This window comes from Carcharhinus amblyrhynchos, chromosome 23 (genome assembly GCF_965287045.1).
Source record: "Carcharhinus amblyrhynchos chromosome 23, sCarAmb.v2.hapA, whole genome shotgun sequence".
NCBI classification, from domain to species: Eukaryota; Metazoa; Chordata; class Chondrichthyes; order Carcharhiniformes; family Carcharhinidae; genus Carcharhinus; species Carcharhinus amblyrhynchos.
Window position 1 is genome coordinate 47529913 of NC_137346.1, and position 22725 is coordinate 47552637.

Consider the following 22725-nt stretch of genomic DNA (forward strand, 5'->3'; position numbering starts at 1 on the left):
ATTCGCCTTCCTGATCACCTGCTGCACCTGCAGGCTGGGTTTTTGCGACTCATGCACAAGGACCCCCAGGTCCCTCTGCACTGTAACATGCTGCAGCTTTTTGCCTTTTAAATAGTAATCCCTCCTACTATTATTTCTGGCAAAGTGGATAACCTCACACTTGCTAACATTGTACTCCATCTGCCAGGTCCTCGCCCACTCGCTCAGCCTATTCAGATCCCTCTGCAGACTTTCCATACCATCCGCACAATTTGCTTTTCCACTCATCTTTGTATCATGAGCAAATTTCGACACCCTACACTCAGCCCTCTCCTCCAGATCATCTATATAAATGGTAAATAGCTGAGGCTCCAGCACCGATCCCTGTGGCACTCCACTGGTCACCAACTGCCAACCTGAATAGCACCCGTTGATACCAACTCTCTGCTTCCTATTAGACAACCAATCCTCTATCCATGCTAACACCTTACCCCCAACTCCGTGCACACTAACCTTCTGAAGCAACCTTTTGTGAGGCACCTTATCAAACGCCTTTTGGAAATCTAAAAACACCACATAAGAACATAAGAAATAGGAGCAGGAGTAGGCCATCTAGCCCTTCGAGCCTGCCCCGCCATTCAATCAGATCATGGCTGATCTGTCGTGGCTCAGTTCCACATTCCCGCCCTCTCCCCATAACCCTTAATCCCCTCTCTTATCAAAAACCCATCAACCCGCGTCTTAAAAATATTTAGCGAGGCAGCCTCCACCACTTCAATGGGCAGAGAATTCCAGAGATTCACCACCCTTTGAGTGAAGAAGTTCCTCCTCAACTCCGTTCTAAACCACCCCCCCTTTATCTTGAGGCTGTGCCCCCTAGTCCTACTATCCTTTCTGAGCGGGAAGAGTCTCTCCACCTCTATCCTATCCATCCCATTCATCATCTTATACGTCTCAATGAGATCTCCCCTCATTCTTCTAAACTCTAACGAGTACAAGCCTCGTTTATTCAGCCTCTCCTCATAGCTCAACCCCCTCAACTCCGGTATCAGCCTAGTAAACCTCCTCTGCACTCCCTCCAAGGCCAAAATATCCTTGCGTAAGTACGGCACCCAAAACTGCACACAGTACTCCAGCTGCGGCCTCACCAGTGCCCTATACAGCTGCAGCAAGACCTCCCTACTTTTATATTCAATCCCCCTCGCTATGAAGGCCAGCATCCCATTCGCCTTCCTGACCACCTGCTGCACCTGCAGGCTGGGTTTTTGCGACTCGTGCACAAGGACCCCGAGGTCCCTCTGCACCGTCACCTGCTGCAGTTTTTCGTCACGTAAGTAATAGTCCTTCCTACCATTATTCCTACCAAAGTGGACCACCTCACACTTGCCAACATTAAATTCCATTTGCCATTTCCTGGCCCATTTGCCCAGCCTATCACACACACGTGTGTGTGTGTGTATGTATGTGTGTGTGTGTGTGTGTGTATGTGTGTGTGTATGTGTGTATGGGTGTGTGTGTGGGTGTATGTGTGTGTGGGTGTGTGTGTGTGTGAATGCATGTGTGTGTGTGTGTCTGTGGGTGTATGTGTGTCGGGGTGTGTGTGTGTGTATGTGTGTGTGTGTGTGTGTGTGTGTATGTGGGTGTGTGTGTGGGTGTGTGTGTGTATGTGTGTCGGGGTGTGTGTGTGTGTGTGTGTGTGTATTTTTGTCTATGTGCCTGGGGGTGTATGTTTGTCGGTCAGTCTGTGTGCCTCTGTGTCTCTGCTCCCATTCTCTGTGAGTCTGGAACACAGATTCTGACTGAGCTGCTCAGCATTTGATCATTTCCTATTTCAATATCTGAACTTTCAGCAGTGGGCTCGCACTGTCTGCAAATCATGTTGGATGGGACCTTAGGACCAAACGCTGCAACTGGGGGACAGACAGAAAGATGGGGATGATTGGTGAGGGTCAACATTGTTGTGAATCTGTGTGTAGCAGTGTGAAGGTAGCAGCCAGTCTCTGCTCTGTGAGAAATTTCTCTTTCTCTCTTTCTGCCTCAGGAAAATGCAGATTTGAAGGGATTGGAGAAAGAACCAAATGGTCCTTCCATCTCTAAATGCCTATAGATCCTGTCTGTCAAAATACTTTCCAAGAACTCACGTGCCACAGATGTGAGGCTCACTGGCCTGTAGTTCCCAGGCTTTTCCCTTCAGCCCTTTATAAACTAAGGCACCCTCCAATCTTCAGGCACCTCACCCGTGACTATTGATGATTCAAATATCTCGGCAAGGGGATCCCACAGTATCCTGGGATACACTTCATCATGTTCCGAGGATTTATCTATCTTAATGCGCTTTAAGACTTCCAGCACCCCTTTCTCTTAATGCGTACACTCCTCAAAATATCACTATTTATTTCCCCAAGTTCCCGAACATCCATGCTTTGCTCAACAGCAAATACTGTTGAGAAATATTCCTTTAGGATCTCACCCAATCCTTGTGGATTAGCACATAGTTCTAGTCTTCCCGTGTAGGGAAGGGTAATACCAAAGGGTGGGGGAACATGTTGCACCCTTTCAGGGCGGATTGTCCATCCTTTGTCCCCACCTGGCACTCAGCTCTCACCTGGGGCTCCCCGTAGCTGTTTGCATGCGTCAGGGGCCACACCCCGGGCAACGGACTCGACAAGCCGGCTAAACCAGGTGAGGGTCGCCGACAGGTCTCAACCCTCGGTGAGACAGGGAGATGTCTATCCCGGCGTGTGGAGACAGAGTCCGGCGGATTGAGCAGAAGAGACCAATGGAAGGTCCAACGGTCAAGAAGGCGGTCTCTGCAAGTGTCGTGGAACGCGAAGAGCAGGACAAGACACAGGCGACGTCTTGGTCATCCACTGCGCCTGGTCCCATCTCCAGCCGGCTTGACTCTTGTCTTGCCACTGGATAGAGATGGGAATTAGGAAGAGAGAGTGAGGCTGATGCTGCACAACTCTCCCTCACTCTAATCCAAATCAAGCACTAGTCTCGACACCATCATCATCATCAGTGTCCTGTTCAACCCTTGAAGTCCTGTGGCGATGGGCGAGCGATGAAGCAGCAGGTGTGGATACACTGGGAGCTGTAGTCACGGACCTGCACACAGGCGGCTCGGGTCTAATGGTCGTTTTCCACTGATCGAAGCAGCAGTGAAACTCGGCATCTACCTGGGCGACCGAACAGTCCCCTTCAGGAACACACTGCTCACCTCCAGAGAATGAGGAAGGGGCTAGAAAAGGTGCCCTAAACATTACCTGCTTCACTACACCCTGGTCAGTTTACTGCAGCTGGCAGGGATCCCATCTTGCAGTCGAACAAACAAAATAAAACACAAGATGACACCACTCACATTGGCACTGGGAACGTGCCCACGCTTTCAGATAACCCTACAGCAGACAGAGAGAGAAGAACAGCCTTAGTTGCCAGAGAGCTTGCAAGATACAACATTGACATTGCTGCCCTGAGTGAAACTCGTTTTGCCAACGTAGGTCAGTTGACTGAAACTGGAGGTGGATACACTTTTTCCTGGAGCGATTGCGGCAGCGAGACGCAGAGAAGGTGGTAGGAGAGGGGGAGGCGTGGCATTGTTAGTCACGGACAGTATTACAGTGACAGAAAGGACGTTTGATGTGGACCTGTCTATTGAGGTAGTATGGGCTGAGATTAGAAACAGGAAAGGAGAGATCACCCTGCTGGGAGTTTTTTTATAGGCCTCCAAAAAGTTCCAGAGATGTAGAGGAAAGGTTTGCAAAGATGATCCTGGATAGGTGCGAAAGTAACAGGGTAGTTGTTACGGGGGACTTTAACTTTACAAATATCGATTGGAAAAGCTATAGTTCAAGCACGTTAGATGGGTCAGTTTTTGTCCAATGTGTGCAGGAAGGTTTCCTGACACAGTATGTAGACAGGCCAACAAGAGGTGAGGCTACATTGGATTTGGTACTGGGTAATGAACCAGACCAGGTGTTAGACTTGGAGGTAGGTGAGCACTTTGGTGATAGTGACCACAATTCGGTTACGTTTACCTTAGTGATGGAAAGGGATAGGCATATACCGAAGGGCAGAAGTTATAGCTGGGGGAAGGTAATTATGAGGCTATTAGGCGAGATTTAGGATACATAGGGTGGAGTAGGAAACTGCAGGGGCTGGGAACATCTGAAACGTGGAGCCTATTCAAGGAGCAGCTACTGCGAGTCCTTGATAAATATGTACCTGTCAGGCAGGGAGGAAGTGGTCGAACGAGGGAACCGTGGTTTACTTGAGGGCTCGGGTAGTGCAGTAGAAAGCTTTAGATTGGCTAGGAGGGAGTTGAAGAGGGAGTTAAGAAGGGCTAGAAGAGGGCATGAGATGACTTTGGCTGATAGGATTAAGGAGAATCCTAAGGCGTTCTATAGGTATGTCAAGAATAGAAGGTTGGTCAGGGCAAGATTAGGGCCAGTTACAGACAGTAGGGGGAAGTTGTGTGTGGAACCGGAAGAGATTGGAGAGGCATTGAACCATTATTTCTCTTCGGTGTTCACACAGGACGATATGAATGTAGCTGAGGAGGTCACTGGGGTGAAGGGGTGTAAAATAGAAAGTATTGTAGTTGATACAGAGGATGTGTTGGATATTCTAGAAGGGTTGAAAATAGATAAGTCCCCTGGTCCTGACGGGATTTACCCTAGGATTCTATGGGAGGCAAGAGAGGTGATTGCAGAGCCACTGGCTCTGATCTTCAGGTCGTCGTTGGTCTCTGGTATAGTACCGGATGATTGGAGGACAGCGAATGTTGTCCCATTGTTTAAGAAGGGGAGCAGAGACTTCCCTGGGAATTATAGACCAGTGAGTCTTACTTCTGTAGTGGGCAAGGTTTTAGAAAGAATTATTAGGGATAGGATTTATAGTTATTTGGAGAGTAATGAATTGATTAGAGATAGTCAGCATGGTTTTGTAGCGGGAAGGTCGTGCCTTACTAACCTTATTGAGTTCTTTGAGAAAGTGACCAAAGAGGTGGATAGGGGTAAGGCAGTAGATGTGGTATATATGGATTTTAGTAAGGCGTTTGATAAGGTTCACCATGGTATGCTTCTGCAGAAAATGCAGATGTATGGGATTGGTGGTAATTTAGGTACTTGGATCAGGAATTGGTTAGCAGATAGGAGACAGAGGGTGGTGGTTGATGGTAATTATTCATCATGGAGTTCGGTTACGAGTGGTGTGCCTCAGGGATCTGTTTTGGGGCCACTGCTGTTCGTAATCTTTATTAATGATCTGGATGAGGGTATAGTTGGGTGGATTAGTAAGTTTGCTGATGACACCAAAGTCGGAGGTGTGGTAGATTGTGAGGAAGGGTGTCGAAGTTTGCAGGGTGACTTGGACAGGTTGCAGAGCTGGGCCGCGAGGTGGCGGATGGAGTTTAATGCGGAGAAGTGTGAGGTAATCCATTTCGGTAGGAATAACAGATGTGTTGAGTATAGGGCTAACGGGAGGACTTTGAATAGAGTGGAGGAGCAGAGGGATCTAGGTGTATGTGTACATAGATCCCTGAAAGTTGGGAATCAAGTAGATAAGGTTGTTAAGAAGGCATACGGTGTCTTGGCGTTTATTGGTAGGGGGATTGAATTTAGGAGTCGCAGCGTCATGTTGCAACTGTACACAACTCTGGTGCGGCCGCACTTGGAGTACTGTGTGCAGTTCTGGTCCCCACATTACAGGAAGGATGTGGAGGCTTTGGAGAGGGTGCAGAGGAGGTTTACCAGGATGTTGCCTGGTATGCAGGGGAGGTCCTATGAGGAGAGACTGAGGGATTTGGGGTTGTTTTCACTGGAAAGAAGGCGGCTAAGAGGGGATCTTATAGAAACATATAAGATGATTAGAGGTTTAGATAGGGTGGATGGTGATAGCCTGTTTCCTCGGATGGAGAAATCTAGCACGAGGGGGCATGGCTTTAAATTAAGGGGGGGTAGTTATAGGACGGATGTCAGGGGCAGGTTCTTTACCCAGAGGGTGGTGAGGGACTGGAATGCCCTGCCTGCTGCAGTTGTAAATGCGCCTAGTTTGGGGGCGTTTAAGAGATTGGTGGATAGGTTTATGGACGAAAAGGGAGTGGTTTAGATTAGTGGGTCAATATTTTTTTTTAAAATAAGACTGGTCGGCGCAACATTGTGGGCCGAAGGGCCTGTTCCGCGCTGTAATGTTCTATGTTCTATGTTCTATGTTCTACTAAGGAAGTTGAATCTCTGGTGAAGAGGAAGAAGGAGGCTTATGTAAAGATGAGATGTGAAGGCTCAGTTAGGGCACTGGAGAGTTATAAATTAGCCAGGAAGGAGCTAAAGAGAGAATTAAGAAGAGCTAGAAGAGGACATGAGAAGACTTTGGCGGATAGGATCAAGGAAAATCCTAAAGCTTTCTACAGGTATGTCAAGAATAAAAGATTGGTTAGGGCAAGATTAGGGCCAGTCAGGGACAGCAGTGGGAAGTTGTGCGTGGAGCCTGAAGAGATAGGAGAGGCACTGAATGAATATTTTTCGTCAGTATTCACACAGGAAAAAGTCAGTGTAGTCGAGGAGAATACTGCGATACCAGGTAGTAGACTAGACGGGATTGAGGTACGTAAGGAGGAGGTGTTGGCAATTCTTGAGAGTGTGAAAATAGATAAGTCCCCTGGGCCGGATGGGATTTACCCTAGGATTCTCTGGGAGGCTAGGGAAGAGATTACAGAGCCTTTGGCTTTGATCTTCATGCTGTCATTGGCTACAGGTATAGTGCCGGAAGACTGGAGGATAGCAAATGTTGTCCCCTTGTTCAAGAAGGGGAGTAGAGACCATCCTGGGAATTATAGACCGGTGAGCCTTACTTCTGTTGTCGGCAAAGTTTTGGAAAGAATTATAAGGGATAGGATTTATAATCATCTAGAGGGAAAGAAATTGATTAGGGATAGTCAACACGGTTTTGTGAAGGGTAGGTCGTGCCTCACAAACCTTATTGAGTTTTTTGAAAAGGTGACCAAAGAGGTGGATAAGGGTAAGGCAGTTGACGTGGTGTATATGGATTTTAGCAAAGCGCTTGATAAGGTTCCCCATGGTAGGCTATTGCAGAAAATGCAGATGCATGGGATTGAGGGTGATTTAGCAGTTTGGATCAGGAATTGGCTAGCTGATAGAAGACAGAGGGTGGTGGTTGATGGGAAATATTCAAACTGGAGTTCAACAAGTGGTGTACCTCAGAGATCTGTTTTGGGGCCACTGCTGTTTGTATTTTTATAAATGACCTAGATGAGGGTGTAGAAGGATGGATTAGTAAATTTGCTGACGACACCAAAGTCGGAGGAGTTGTAGACAGTGAGGATGGATGTTACAGTTTGCAGAGGGACACAGATAAGCTGCAGAGCTGGGCCGAGAGGTGGCAGATGGAGTTTAATACGGAAAAGTGTGAGGTGATTCACTTTGGTAAGAGTAACAGGATTACAGAATATAGGGCTAATGGAAGGACTCTTGGTAGTGTCGACGAGCAGAGAGATCTCGGTGTCCATGTGCATAGATCCCTGAAAGGTGGCACCCAGGTTGATAAGGTTGTTAAGAAGGCGTACGGTGTGTTAGCTTTTATTGGTAGAGGGATTGAATTTCGGAGCTGTGAGGTCATGTTACAACTGTACAAAATTCTGGTGCGGCCGCACTTGGAGTATTGCGTACAGTTCTGGTCGCCGCATTATAAGAAAGATGTGGAGGCATTGGAAAGGGTGCAGAGGAGGTTTACCAGGATGTTGCCTGGTATGGTGGGAAGGTCTTATGAGGAAAGGCTGAGGGATTTGAGGTTATTTTCATTGGAGAGAAGAAGGTTACGAGGTGACCTAATTGAGGCATACAAGATGATCAGAGGGTTAGATAGGGTGGACAGTGAGAGCCTTTTACCTCGGATGGTGATGGCTAACACGAGGGGACATAGCTTTAAGTTAAGGGGTGGTAATTATAGGACGGATGTCAGAGGTAGGTTCTTTACTCAGAGGGTAGTAAGGGCGTGGAATGCCCTGCCTGCAGCAGTTGTGGACTCGCCAACTTTAAGAGCGTTCAAATGGTCAGTGGATAGGCATATGGATAACATTGGAATAGTTTAGGTTAGAGGGTCATTAGATTGGTTCCACTGGTCAGCGCAACATTGAGGGCCGAAGGGCCTGTACTGCGCTGGAATGTTCTATGTTCTATGTGTGGTGCTGACTGCTGGACAGATCACAGGCTCATTGTCTCCAAAATGAGGGTCCGCATCAGACCCGAGAGGCGATCACAAGGAAGCAAGGTTATGAAAAGAATCAATGCGGCCAAGCTAGAGAACCCCAGCATCGCTTCAGCACTGGCTGAAGACTTAGAAATCAAGCTTGCTGACCTACACCTCACAGGCAGCTCTGAGGATGACTGGGAACGCTTCAGGGATGTTGTCCATACATCTGCGCTGAAGATACTCGGGCCCTCCACCCACAAGCAGCATGACTGGTTCGATGAGAATGATGAGGAGATACAGGCTCTACTTGTTGAAAAGCACCAACTTCATCGGGCCTGTCAGAACGACCCACCTTCAGCTGCCAAGAAAAATGCTTTTCCCAGTGTTCGCCAGACAGTCCAGAATAAACTGTGTAAAATGCAGGATGCCTGACTGAGCGCCAAGGCAGATGAAATACAGAGATATGCTGACAGGAACGACTTAAAACTGCTCTATGAAGCCCTCAACACTCTCTACGGACCTCAATCTCTCAGGAGTTCCCCCCTCCTGAGTACAGATGGTACAACTCTCATTACAGAGAGGGCTCAGATCCTGCAGAGATGGGCTGAACACTTTGAAGCCGTCCTCAACCGACCGTCATCTATTAACGATGAGGCAATGGACAGGATTCCCCAGGGTGATATCAACAGCGCCATGGATGACCCACCGGTAGTAGCCGAAGTCACGAAAGCTGTCAGCCAGCTATCCAGTGGCAAAGCCCCAGGGGCAGATGTCATACCCACAGAGATCTATAAAGCTGCTGGTCCTGTACTTATCGAGAAGCTCACCGAGTTGTTCCAGCCCTTTTGGAAGCAAGGATCCATTCCTCAGGGACTTAAAGATGTTTCCATCGTACACCTCTACAAGAGGAAGGGCAATCGGCAAGTATGCAACAACCACTGAGGAATCTCACTGCTCTCCATCACAGGAAAAACCCTCGCAAGAGTCCTGCTAAATCATCCGGTCACTCATCTGGAGCTGGGCCTGTTTCCAGAGTCACAGTGTGGCTTCTGCAAAGGTCGTGGGACTACTGACATGATTTTTGCTGCGCGCCAACTTCAGGAGAAGTGTCAGGAGCAGAATCGCGAGCTCTACACAACCTTTGTTGACCTCGCAAAAGCCTTCAACACTGTCAGCCGACAAGGTCTGTGGAGGATCATGTCAAGGTTTGGTTGCCCCCCAAATTCATTCAGATGGTACTCCAGTTCCATGATGGCCAGAGTACTGGATAGTGGAGAATCCTCTGAGGCATTCCCAGACACCAATGGCATCAAACAGGGCTGTGTGCTCACACCCACACTGTTCAGCATGATGGTTACTGCCATGCTGAATGATGCCTTCCAGGACAGTGTTGCTGGAATCAGCCTCAAGTACAGAGTGGATGGGAAACTCTTCAACCTGAGGAGACTACAAGCTATTACCAAAGTGAAGGAGACTGTTCTGAGATTTCCTCTTTGCCGATGACTGCGCCCTGTATACTGGCTCAGAGCCAGAGATACAAGTCAGTATGGACAAATTTTCCACGGCTTGTGGCAACTTTGGACTCACCATCAACATTAAAAAGACTTTAGTCATGCACCAGCCTGTTCCTCATGCACTGTACACAGAACCCATAATCACAATCAAAGGGCAGAAACTACAGGCAGTGGACCAGTTCACTTATCTTGGCAGCACCCTCTCCCAAGCAGTGACTATTGATACAGAAGTTAACTGCAGAATAGCAAAGGCAAGTTCTGTTTTCAGTTCACCATGGTAGGCTTCTGCAGAAAATGCAGATGTATGGGATTGAGGGTAATCTAGGGAATTGGATCAGGAATTGGCTGGCAGATAGGAGACAGAGGGTGGTGGTTGATGGTAAATATTCGTCATGGAGTTCGGTTACGAGTGGTGTGCCTCAGGGATCTGTTTTGGGGCCACTGCTGTTTGTAATTTTTATTAATGATCTGGATGAGGGTATAGTTGGGTGGATTAGTAAATTTGCTGATGACACCAAAGTCGGAGGTGTGGTAGATAGAGAGGAAGGGTGTCATAGCTTGCAGGGTGACCTAGACAGGTTGCAGAGCTGGGCCGTGAGGTGGCGGATGGAGTTTAATGCGGAGAAGTGTGAGGTAATTCACTTTGGTAGGAATAACAGATGTGTTGAGTGTAGGGCTAATGGGAGGACTCTGAATAGTGTGGATGAACAGAGGGATCTAGGTGTATGTGTACATAGATCCCTGAAAGTTGGGAATCAAGTAGATAAGGTTGTTAAGAAGGCATACGGTGTCTTGGCGTTTATTGGTAGGGGGATTGAATTTAGGAGTCGCAGCGTCATGTTGCAACTGTACACAACTCTGGTGCGGCCGCACTTGGAGTATTGTGTGCAGTTCTGGTCCCCACATTATAGGAAGGACGTTGAGGCTTTGGAGAGGGTGCAGAGGAGGTTTACCAGGATGTTGCCTGGTATGGAGGGGAGGTCATATGAGGAGAGACTGAGGGATTTGGGGTTGTTTTCGCTGGAAAGAAGGCGGCTAAGAGGGGATCTTATTGAAACATATAAGATGATTAGAGGTTTAGATAGGGTGGATAGTGATAGCCTTTTTCCTCGGATGGAGAAATCTAGCACGAGGGGGCATGGCTTTAAATTAAGGGGGGGTAGTTATAGGACGGATGTCAGGGGTAGGTTCTTTACCCAGAGGGTGGTGAGGGATTGGAATGCCCTGCCTGCTGCAGTTGTAAATGCGCCTAGTTTGGGGGCGTTTAAGAGATCTATGGATAGGTTTATGGATGAAAAGGGATTGGTTTAGATTAGTGGGTCTGTTTTTTTTTAAAAAAACTGGTCAGCGCAACATCGTGGGCCGAAGGGCCTGTTCCGCGCTGTAATGTTCTATGTTCTATGTTCTATGTAAACTGCGCTCCACTGTATGGGAACATCGAGGAATCAGCCCAGCAACAAAACTGAAGGTCTACAGCGCCACGGTACTCACTATCCTCCTGTATGTCTGTGAAACATGTGTATCAAAGGCACGCAAGACAGCTCAATCATTTCCACATGACTTGTCTTCGCAAAATATTCCGCATCAGATGGCAAGACAAAGTACCAGACACTGAAGTTCTCTCTAGAGCAAGTCTACCATCAGTCCACACACTGCTGATGAGAGCGCAGACTCGGTGGGCAGGTCATCTCATCCGTACGTCAGACGAGTGCGTACCCAAGCAGCTCCTTTTTGGGGAACTCTCTGCTGGAAGACGCTCGCGTGGAGGGCAGAAGAAACGTTTCAAAGACTTCCCTGAAGTCGCTTGACATTGACACAACCACCTGGGAAACACTGGCACAAAACTGCCCTCCCTGGCGCTGCCTCATCCACAAAGGCTGTCAAGGTGTATTGCTGAAGCACAACTTAAGCACGAGCTGCGCAAGTCCAGAGCCACCAGCACAACAACTACAGTGTCTACACAAGTCTGTCCAACATGGGCCAGGACATTCCATGTCCAAATTGGCCCTGATCAGTCATCTTCAGACACACCGCAACCAGCCTCAAAATGACTAATGGTGTCGAGGTCTTCATCGATGATGATGGACGAACGACATAGTCCTCCCCACCTTTGGGAAAACATGTTGACAATCGAGCTGATCTGCATCCCTCATTATCTTAAGTCCATCCATAAGATCACTGAAAAGACTCCGAGGCTCCAGGGTATAAAGCCGCAATCTATTCATCCTCTCTTTTTAACTCAGGCTATCCTCAGTCTTTCCTCCAGCATTCATTGCAGCAAACTCAAAACATCAATAATTTATCTGGTAAGAAAAAAAATCATCATGCATCTTTTCAGGGAATTAACCCCTATACACGACTGGGGAAGATGGGGTCCAGTGCGCTGCATGCATTGCATCTTCCATGCTGACAATATTGAAGGGGGCAAAAAAGCAAACGTGACATTGCTAATGACTGTCCTAAGGCCTATCCTATGCCATGAAGATGGCGTTGAGTGTTTGGGAGTCAGCAGATGACACATTGGTTGCAGCTTTCATGGCCTTCTACATGATCTGGTCAATAGCGATGCACAAGATATTGGCAATGAGGATTCAACGGTGCTAATGTCATGAGTCTCAAGGAACGATGATCAGTTCCTCACATGTTTGAGATGGTAACTGACTGCCGTTTGTTTGACTTTAATGTAACCTCCCTCTTGTCAGCCCAAGCCTCGAGATTTTCCACGTCTGCCAAAATTTTGACTCATGAGTCACAAATTGTGCTAAATATTGTGAAACAATCAGCAAACTTCCCCACGTCTGACGATATGATGGATGTAAGTTCATGGATGAAACAGCTGAAGATAGCTGGGCCTGGCTCACAATCCTCAGGAAGTCCTGCAGTTATGTCCTCGAGCTGAATCGTTTGAACTCCAACTGCAACAAACATTGTCATCATTGCCAATTCTGGCTGATAAGCAGAGGGTTTCTCACATGATTCATATTGGCCATGTTTTATCACGGATCCTTGATGGATAAGTCTATCCAGCTGCCAAGGAAGACACTCCCCTACCTCATGTCTAGCAATCAGTTCATTTTTCTATGTTTAAATCATGGTTGTATTGGCGTTAGGAGCTGAACAATTCTCATAGAACCTGAACTAAATCTCCATGAGGGTCAACTGCCTTTGTTTACTTTCGCAACTGTCATTGATCATCATAAAGCTCAAATTGCTATATTCTTCACAGATGAACTGAATTTATAACTGTGGCCTCTATACTCACTGCAATGACAACATCCTTTGCAAGACTATATCGCATCAAGTTTGGGTCTCCTTGTCTGAAGATGGACATTTTTGCCATAGAGGGAATCGTGCAAATGTTTACTAGAATGATTCCTGGAATGGCAGCTCTGACAAACGAAGAGAGATCGAATAGGCTGGGCTTGTACTTACTGAAATTTAGAAGAATCAGAGAGGATTTCATGGAAACATGTCCGGATGGGACTGGATAGGCTAAATGTGGGAAAAACGTTCCCAATGATGGGCAAGTCCAGGACTAGGGATCACAGTTAAAGAATAAGAGTTAAGCATTTTGGGACAGGCATGAGAAAGGATCTCTTCACTCAGAGAGCTGTGAACTTGTGAAAATCTGTGCCGTACAATGTTGTTGCAACCACTTTGTTAGCTATGTTCAGTAGGGCACTGGACGAGGACCTTGCAGCTAAAGTAATCAACGGGTATGGAGAGAAAGCAGGGGTGGAATTGTGAAAGTACATCATCAACCATGATCATTCTGAATGGGCCAAGATCAAAGGACTGAACAGCCCTCTCCTGCATGAGTTTTCATGTACATATTATTGAATTGTCATCCAGATTTTCATTTTCCACTTGTCATCTCTTGCAGTGCGATATAACGTAGATTTATAAAGAAATAAACAACAACAACACACAGAATTTAATTAAAGGCGATAGTGGGACAGATTTTGCATTTGTGCCCGACTGAATTGAGGCTCAGTCTTAGCATTAAGCAATAGCCACCAAGGTCTGCTCATTGACTGGAAGCATGTACCTGATGTTAAATGGGCCCAGCTAATATTATTTTATATCGGAAAGCCAAACACGCTCTTCCCATTGTTTAAGCATCGCAGCTATTCCAGAATATGAGAGAATAGCTGGGTAGTTTAGAATGATTTCCACTTCCTCGGGAGTCTTAGAATTCGAACCAGAAATATCAGACAGCATTTTGGAGTAAAAGCGAGCAGAGAAAGAATGTTAGAATTTTAAAACTCTGCCATTCTACAATGAACATCTGTCTGTTATTAACTCGAGAGCTCAAATAGTTAGATATTTACTATTGAATATTAATGAAGATAACGAAACAAAGATTGTTATATGGTGACATGATAAGTTAAAGCTTATTGGATGACGGAACAGACACGTGTGGCTGGATGTCTTCCACCTGATCCTCCGGTTATCAATGCACTCATATACAGTTTGTTACACGGTTGTGTGCTACACGCATTTCATAACAACACTGAGCTCACCACTTGTGTGTGCCTCTGTCTCTTTGTGAATCCATGGGTCATATACAGGTTGGAACATGAACACTGGTTGAAAATTTGGGCAAAGGGTTCTGGAGTGAAAGATGTTCTGTTGTGGCTTAGGTGGCTCTTGAAAAGAACATTCAGCTTTTATATGTTTCAATGTGTAGCTCAATTGTAGGTAGATTGTTTGAAATCAAGTACTCAAGTCTGTATCTTTGAAAAGTGAAACACTGCAGCCACAAGCAATCATAACCTCCATGACCAAAACACTGTCTCACCAAGTTTGCAAGATTTCATCCATTCTCCTGAAGCTGCATTCTATAAAGACAGTTAGAGATACACGGGGAAGATGCCAGCTGCAATTCCTATTCATACCAATTACTATTCTAACTTCAAAATACCAAACTGTTCACTTCACTGCCATTCTGTGAACTCTCAGTATTCGTTGCCTATCAACACTGTAGGTTCATGTACACCACATGGCACAAAATGGTTCAAATAGACTATTCAACACTAGCTTCCCAAGAGCAATGAGAATGAAAGTAAACGTTATCCGAGCTAATGACAGCCACATACATGAATTGATAAATATAATAAAAGCTCGAAAACATTGGTCACTTTACAGCATATTCCTAACGTTGGTTAGGCCGCATTTGGAGTACTGCGTCCAGTTCTGGTTGCCTTACTACCAGAAGGACGTGGAGACTCTGGAGAGAGTGCAGAGGAGGTTTACCAGGATGTTGCCTGGTATGGAAGGACTGGGATATGAGGAAAGATTGAAGAAATTGGGGCTCTTTTCCCTTGAAAGATGGCGACTGAGGGGGGATCTAATAGAGGTATATAAGATTATGAAGGGTATAGATAGAGTAAACAGAGGTAAGCTATTTCCTATGGTAGAGACACACAGGACAAGGGGCCATGGACTTAAGGTGAGGGGGGTGAGGTACAACACAGATATTAGAGGGAGGTTTTTCACACAGAGGGTAGTGGGGTATGGAATGCTCTACCAAGTAAGGTGGTGGAGGCAAACACGCTGGAGTTGTTTAAGAGTAACTTAGACAGGCACATGAGTGGGTTGGAGATGGGTGGATATCGGAGATTGTTTTAAATAAGGGTCATTAGCATTGGGGTGTCCCTGGTAATGTAAATGGGTATAGTATGATAATAATGTTTTTTCCTTTTTCATTCACAGGTTTTAAGTCAGTCCACCTTGTGTCCAACGAGGGGCATACACGCGATGGGTTGTACTGGGGCTGCTCTTGGTTGTTGGAGATTGGCCTAGTGCTTCATGTCGTTAGTGTGTGCCTAAACTGGACCAGATACTGGGCAAGACGACAGCTCAGTGACTATCACTGATTGCTGTGCAGATACATGGATTTGGGCCGGTGTCTGTGGGAGTTTGCGCATTCTCCCCGTGCTTGCGTGGGTTTTCTCCGGGTGCTCCGGTTTCCTCCCACACCCCAAAGATGTGCTGTTAGGCTGATTGGCAGGAATAAATTGTCCCTAAATCAGTTTCCCTCAATGTGGATGGCCATAAAACATTAGTAAAAAGTCTGACAACACCAGGTTTTAGTCCAACCTATTTATTTGATAATATACTCGCAAGCTTTCGGGTTAGCCCCTTCACCTGACGAAGGGGCTAACCCGAAAGCTAGTGAGTATATTATCAAATAAATAGGTTGGACTAAAACCTGGTGTTGTCAGACTTTTTACTGTGTTTACACCAGTCCAACGCCGGCATACCCACATCATAAAACATTAGACAGGGGTTGTGGGTGGAGAGGGGGACTGGTGGTGTTAAAATGGCGGCGCGGGCTCGTGGGGCCGAAGGGCCTGTTTCCCGGGCTGGTTTTGTTCTTTGTTCGTTACTATAGTTTCTTCATGGGGGGCGGGGGAGCGGTTGGCAGGACAGTTTGTTGGTGATCTGGACACTAAAAAACTTGAAACCCTCTGTCGTTTCCACTTTGCAAAGTAGTTCATGTGAAAATCCCTTTGGTGCCACAGCTCAGTGTCTGTTCAGGTACACTGAGGAACTATCTACCATCGCCAATGTGCCTAACCAGCATGTCTTTTGGACTGCAGGGGACACTGGAGTGCCCAGAGGAATTAAATGTGCAAACGTTTCTCTCTATCAAGTTAAAAATATTCTCATCACCAAATAGATGAAAAACATCAGCGTCAAGCTTTTAATGTTCCCTTCCACCCATATCCAGAAACCCACCAAGCAGCGTTTATTTATTGAAACCAGCAATATTTGTCTATAAATCATATTTTGAGGAGAGTCAGGCAGTGAGAAGTTGGGTGTTATGCTGGGGTTGTCTGATTATCTCGTCTCAAACTGTGGCACCTTCCTCAAGGCTGCCAAACAGGGTGGCAAAGCATCAACTTTCTCACTGGAGGGACGGAGGTTGAGGGGCGACCTGATAGAAGTCTACAAGATTACGAGAGGCATGGACAGAGTGGAGAGTCAGAAGCTTTTTCCCAGGGTGGAAGAATCAATTATTAGGGGGTACAGGTTTAAGATGCGAGGGACAGGGATTAAAGGAGGTGTATGAGGCAGCTTTATTACAGAATAGTGGGTGCCTGGAACTCGTTGCCAGGGGAGGTAGTGGAAGCAGATACGGTAGTGACTTTTAAGGGGTGTCTTGACAAATATAAGAATAGGATGGGAATAGGGGCTTTTAGTTCAGTCGGGCAGCATGGTCTGTGCAGGATTGGAGGGGCCTGTTCCAGTGCTATCGTTTTCTTTGTTCTTTGGTTTCAGTCAGTTCCGTGTCCCAGGCAAATACTTAAGCGACCGTGAAACAGATCAAAGTGACCAAACGCTGATAACAACCCAGATGATCAGAATGGAATTTCTTACAAACACATATTTCATTCTGCGCAGCAATAGCATTGATTCCAATCTGTACACATGAGTGACGTTTAACCCATGCAAGTACTGGGGTACAACTGAAGCCCCAAAAAAATGTAAATTCACAATGTCATTCCCAAGCAGGAATCCGGATTGGCCCATTCACTCCAATCATGTAAAAGACAGTGAGGGAACATTAAAAGCACATCTGCCAGGAAGAGAGGGCAGATAGCTGAGTGGGCTGGATTCACCGAATAGGGTCAGGTTTTTTAAAGGGTCGGAGATGATGGAGTCTGGAGAGATTTAGGATGGGTTGGCTTACAGATTTCCTGATTGGTACATTGCATCACTAATTGTACATTTGGATATTATACATGATATTTGCATATACCAACCACCAGCAGACAATTTTTCAAAAAATTGCGATCCAATTATAGCAGATGTCGTCACCTGTATATTAACATGTTAACCTGAATATTGAACCAGTTATAGTCTCTGTATGCTTGGATAAAGATTATGTTCAGTTATTAAAACTACATCTACATGGATAATGATTCAAGTATCCATGTAGATGTAGTTTGTTCGTCTATCAAAGTTTCCATTCTCCGATATTTTGAGCATATTATTGTCTTCGTGGAAACAGTTTGAATGCTGTTTCCCAGGGAAACTCTGCTGTATTCAGTTCACTGTGGATGTCTGCTGCACTCAGTGACGTTTCCCCTTGAACATCTCCCCATATCATTATTGATCGAAATAATAACCTCACATTTACTGTGTTGAGACAGAATCTTTTTCACATTGTGCTTGGACTCAATCACGTATTGTGCTAATAGTAATTTGTTCATAAACTCCTATTTACCTGAAATAGTCTAAAACTCGAACACCTTTATAAAGCGACAGATGATTGTAAAATATTACAAGGCTGTAAAACTCAATATTGTAATGACAGACAGAGTGAGGGAGAGAAAGTCAGCAAGGTGATGGGAGCGGATGGCAGTAAAACAGGTGGATAACTTTATAAGACCCTTGTCAGGCCTCATTTAGAGTATTGTGCGCAGTTCTGGTCGCCTCACTATAGGAAGGATGTGGAAGCTATTGAGAGGGTACAGAGGAGATTTACAAGGATGTTGCCTGGACTGGGAGGCATGCCTTATGAAGATAGGTTGAGGGAGCTGGGACTCTTTTCCCTGGAAAGACGAAGGTTGAGAGGCGACCTGATAGAAGTTTACAAAATGTTGAGAGGAATAGATAGGGTGGACTCTCAGAGGCTATTTCCCCGGGTTGAAATGGTCGCTACGAGAGGACACAGGTTTAAGGTGCGGGGAGGAAAGTACAGAAGTGATGTTAGGGGTAAGTTTTTCACTCAGAGGGTGGTGAGTGAATGGAATCGGCTGCCGTCAGTGGTGGTGGAGGCGAACTCGCTGGGGTCTTTTAAAAGACTTCTGGATGAGTATATGGGGTTTAATGAGATTGAGGGTTATAGATAGGTCTGTAGGTTGGTAGGTGTTGATGTGATCGGCGCAACTCGTGGGCCGAAGGGCTTGTTTGTGCTGTAGTGTTCTATGTTCTATGTTCTATGTTAAAAATGGGAAAGGGAGAGAGAAGGAGAGAACAAAACAGTCCCCTCATTTAGAGAACAATATGAGAACTCTGCACTGTTCCAACCTTTGTATCACCATTTATGACAACATTGTGAGTATTGTTCACAGAAATAGGCTCCATTCCCCTTGATTTGTAAACACTTACAGAGATGTACACAGTACTGACCCCCTTATAAATTGGTTGGGAATCACATGAAATATATTGCAAATCTCTGGTTTTGTGTGCAATGCTTAGACCACACACCAATCGCTTGGAAGGATGTTGTCTATATATTAATTGTGGTGTATGTGTGTGCTTAAAATAGTAAAGGTTCTGTGGAAAAGTTTTGTGTAATCCATTCCCCCCTTCTGACCATTGGCGAGCCCAATTGAGAAACATAGAACAATAGACAATAGGTGCAGGAGATGGCCATCTGGCCTTTCGAGATTGCACCACCATTCAATATGATCATGAATGATCATGCACTTTCAGTAGCCCATCCCTGCGCTCTCTTCATTCTCCTTTTAGCTACAAGGGCTGCGTCCAGCTCTCTCTTGAACATATTTGAAGTGACCCAATCAACGTTCCGGGGTGGAGAATTCCAGGGGTTCACAACTCTGAGGATATTCAAACTTAATAATCATTCAGATGAACGTGTGTTGGCTTAATCTTGGACATGTTGAAGAGGCAATCCATTACCTGAGTCCAACATTAACTGAAACCAAGTCTTTTTTTAATAAATTCCGAGAGACAGATCTTCATAATGATTAACCTCGGGAAGGTTCAATGGGAGTCTTTACAGCATTTCAAAGATTACAAGGAAGGCACTAACCATTTTATCCATCTTCCTGTTTTCAAAATGTTGTCAAGTTATCCTCAGTTTTCTTCGTCATGGAAAAGATCCTTCCCTCAATTAATAATCCAATTCATCCTTTAAGATAATGAGTGGATTTTTCCACAATAACAACTTATTGTTCCAACTCACAACTCTGCATATAAAAAAAACAAATCTTGCTGTCTTCCATTTAGTTATTTTGACAGTTTTCTATATCTAAGTCTACTTACTGGTTTGCCATTTCTGTGCTTTGAGACATCTTTAAGGTCACTACTGGGCAGAGAGATCGGAGGCTCTTCCTGGTGCCCTTGGGCCAATAAAGATCAATCTTCCAAGAAATCCTTGTTTCACAGATGAATCACATTGCTATTTATGGCACCTTACTCTGGGCAAATTAGTTGTCATTTTTCCCATGTGACAGCACTGACATTCATTTGACACAATGTCACGGGATCAGATATTTTTACGTTATGGTGAAACCTTGCTCTCATTTGTATTTATTTCTCTCTCTTGCAAATTTATATTTTTCTTAATGTTAGAAGTATAGACTGTTTTATGGTAAATTGAAACGTGCCTTGTGATTTGTACTGGAGTTTGCCTACAAGTAACACAGGGTAGTTTAACTGTGAACTGGTCTAAGGACGAGTCCAGTAATATGAATGTGAGGAAGTATACATAGAACATAGAACATAGAACATTACAGTGCAGAACAGGCCCTTCGGCCCACGATGTTGCGCCGACCAGTCACAAAAACAATGACCCACTAGCCTATACCAATCCCTTTTCGTCCATAAACCTATCCACGGATCTCTTAAACGCCCCCAAACTAGGCGCATTTACAACCGCAGCAGGCAGGGCATTCCAATCCCTCACCACCCTCTGGGTAAAGAACCTACCCCTGACATCCGTCCTGTAGCTACCCCCCCTTAATTTAAAGCTATGCCCCCTCGTGCTAGCTTTCTCCATCCGAGGGAAAAGGCTATCACTGTCCACCCTATCTAAACCTCTAATCATCTTATATGTTTCAATAAGATCCCTTCTTAGCCACCTTCTTTCCAACGAAAACAACCCTAAATCCTTCAGTCTCTCCTCATAGGACCTCCCCTCCATACCAGGCAACATCCTAGTAAACCTCCTCTGCACCCTCTCCAAAGCCTCCACATCCTTCTTGTAATGTGGGGACCAGAACTGCACACAATACTCCAAGTGCGGCCGCACCAGAGTTCTGTACAGTTGTAACATTACGCTGCGACTCCTAAATTCAATCCCCCTACCAATAAACGCCAAGACACCGTATGCCTTCTTAACAACCTTATCTACTTGATTCCCAACTTTCAGGGATCTATGTACACATACACCTAGATCCCTCTGTTCATCCACACTACAGGTATTTGCAATTGGTGACTAGGACGTTAGTCAGTTTCCAAGTCCAAGAAGCTAATGCGCATTTCTAAAACCCCAAAACTCATGTTGATTTCAAGTCATAAAGAACTGAACTGGAACCTGTCCCTTTCTTTCTGAAATTGAAGACTATTGTGATGAGAGATAGCACACACACATTTCCAGTAGTATAAACATTCCGATAGTTTGGCCTGTATTTGAAGAAGATGAATATTTGACCATAGTATTCATCAGACAGTTTTGGCTGGGAGTTTGTGTTCATTTTGAACTCATTGCAGAATAACATGTGACTGTAGCATTCACCTGGAGGACCTTATGGACAAAGGCTTAGGTAGGATCTCATTGTGGTTGATAAGATGGGGAAAGAAGCAGTGCAGAGACAAAGGCATTTGGGAGCTACAGATCACTTGCTTCATTTTTCCTCAGGAGAAATTGATGTCCACTTAAACTGCCAAATAGATTCATGGAATCCTACAGTGCCAAGAGAGGCCATTCGGCCTATTGATTCTGCACTGACCACAATCCGACCCAGGCCATTCCCCCACAACCCTATGCATTTGCCCTAGCTTATCTGCCTGGCACCAAGGGGGAATTTAAGATGATAAATCTACTTACCTAAATCTACGGCCGCACTTGGAGTACTGTGTGCAGTTCTGGTCCCCGCATTACAAGAAGGATGTGGAGGCGTTGGAGAGGGTGCAGAGGAGGTTTACTAGGATGTTGCCTGGTATGGTGGGGAGGTCCTATGAGGAGAGACTGAGGGATTTAGGGTTGTTTTCGTTGGAAAGAAGGCGGCTAAGAGGGGATCTTATTGAAACATATAAGATGATTAGAGGTTTAGATAGGGTGGATAGTGATAGCCTTTTTCCTCGGATGGAGAAAGCTAGCACGAGGGGGCATGGCTTTAAATTAAGGGGGGGTAGCTACAGGACGGATGTCAGGGGTAGGTTCTTTACCCAGCGGGTGGTGAGGGATTGGAATGCCCTGCCTGCTGCGGTTGTAAATGCGTCTAGTTTGGGGGCGTTTAAGAGATCTCTGGATGGGTTTATGGACGAAAAGGGATTGGTATAGGCTAGTGGGTCATTGTTTTTGTAACTGGTCGGCGCAACATCGTGGGCCGAAGGGCCTGTTCTGCGCTGTGATGTTCTATGTTCTATGTTCTATGTTCTATCCTGCACATCTTTGGGCTGTGGGAGGAAACTAGAGCACCTGGAGGAAACACACACAGACACAAGAGAATGTGCAAACTCCACATAGATAGTGACCCAACCGGAAATCGAACACTGGTCCCTTGCGCTGGAAGGCAGCAGGGCCAACGTGCCCCGAGATGGAAGCAGATTTTGGACATCTAGTTGTTTTGGACATTGGGATGGGGGAATATGCTGTTTACTGAAATAAACTTGAATATAAATGATAAGTACAGTTCCCTAATCATTTTCTTTTTCACATTTGTTACTTTAAAACTATAAAGTATGCCATCACTTTCTGTGAATCACTATTTCACCATGTAAATGAGCCTGTAATATTTCAAGAAAATCTAGCAGACTATACACAAATTCTTTCACTGTCTCACTCTCCCACAAACCATTCGTCTCGCCTGTCCCTTTTTGGAGCTTTATTCTGGAGCACCCTTTATAACAACGCCCCACCAACAATCTTATCCCTCCTCCCCCGTGCCTCTATTCTTTCTCGTTGATCCAATTTGCAATGTTCCACGCACTTTCTCAATCATGTTGTCTCCACTTGGTCAGAGAATCATAGAATGGTTACAAAGAAGGAAGTAGCCACTTGCCCTTTACTTTCAGTGCTAATTCTCTGCTAGAGAAAATC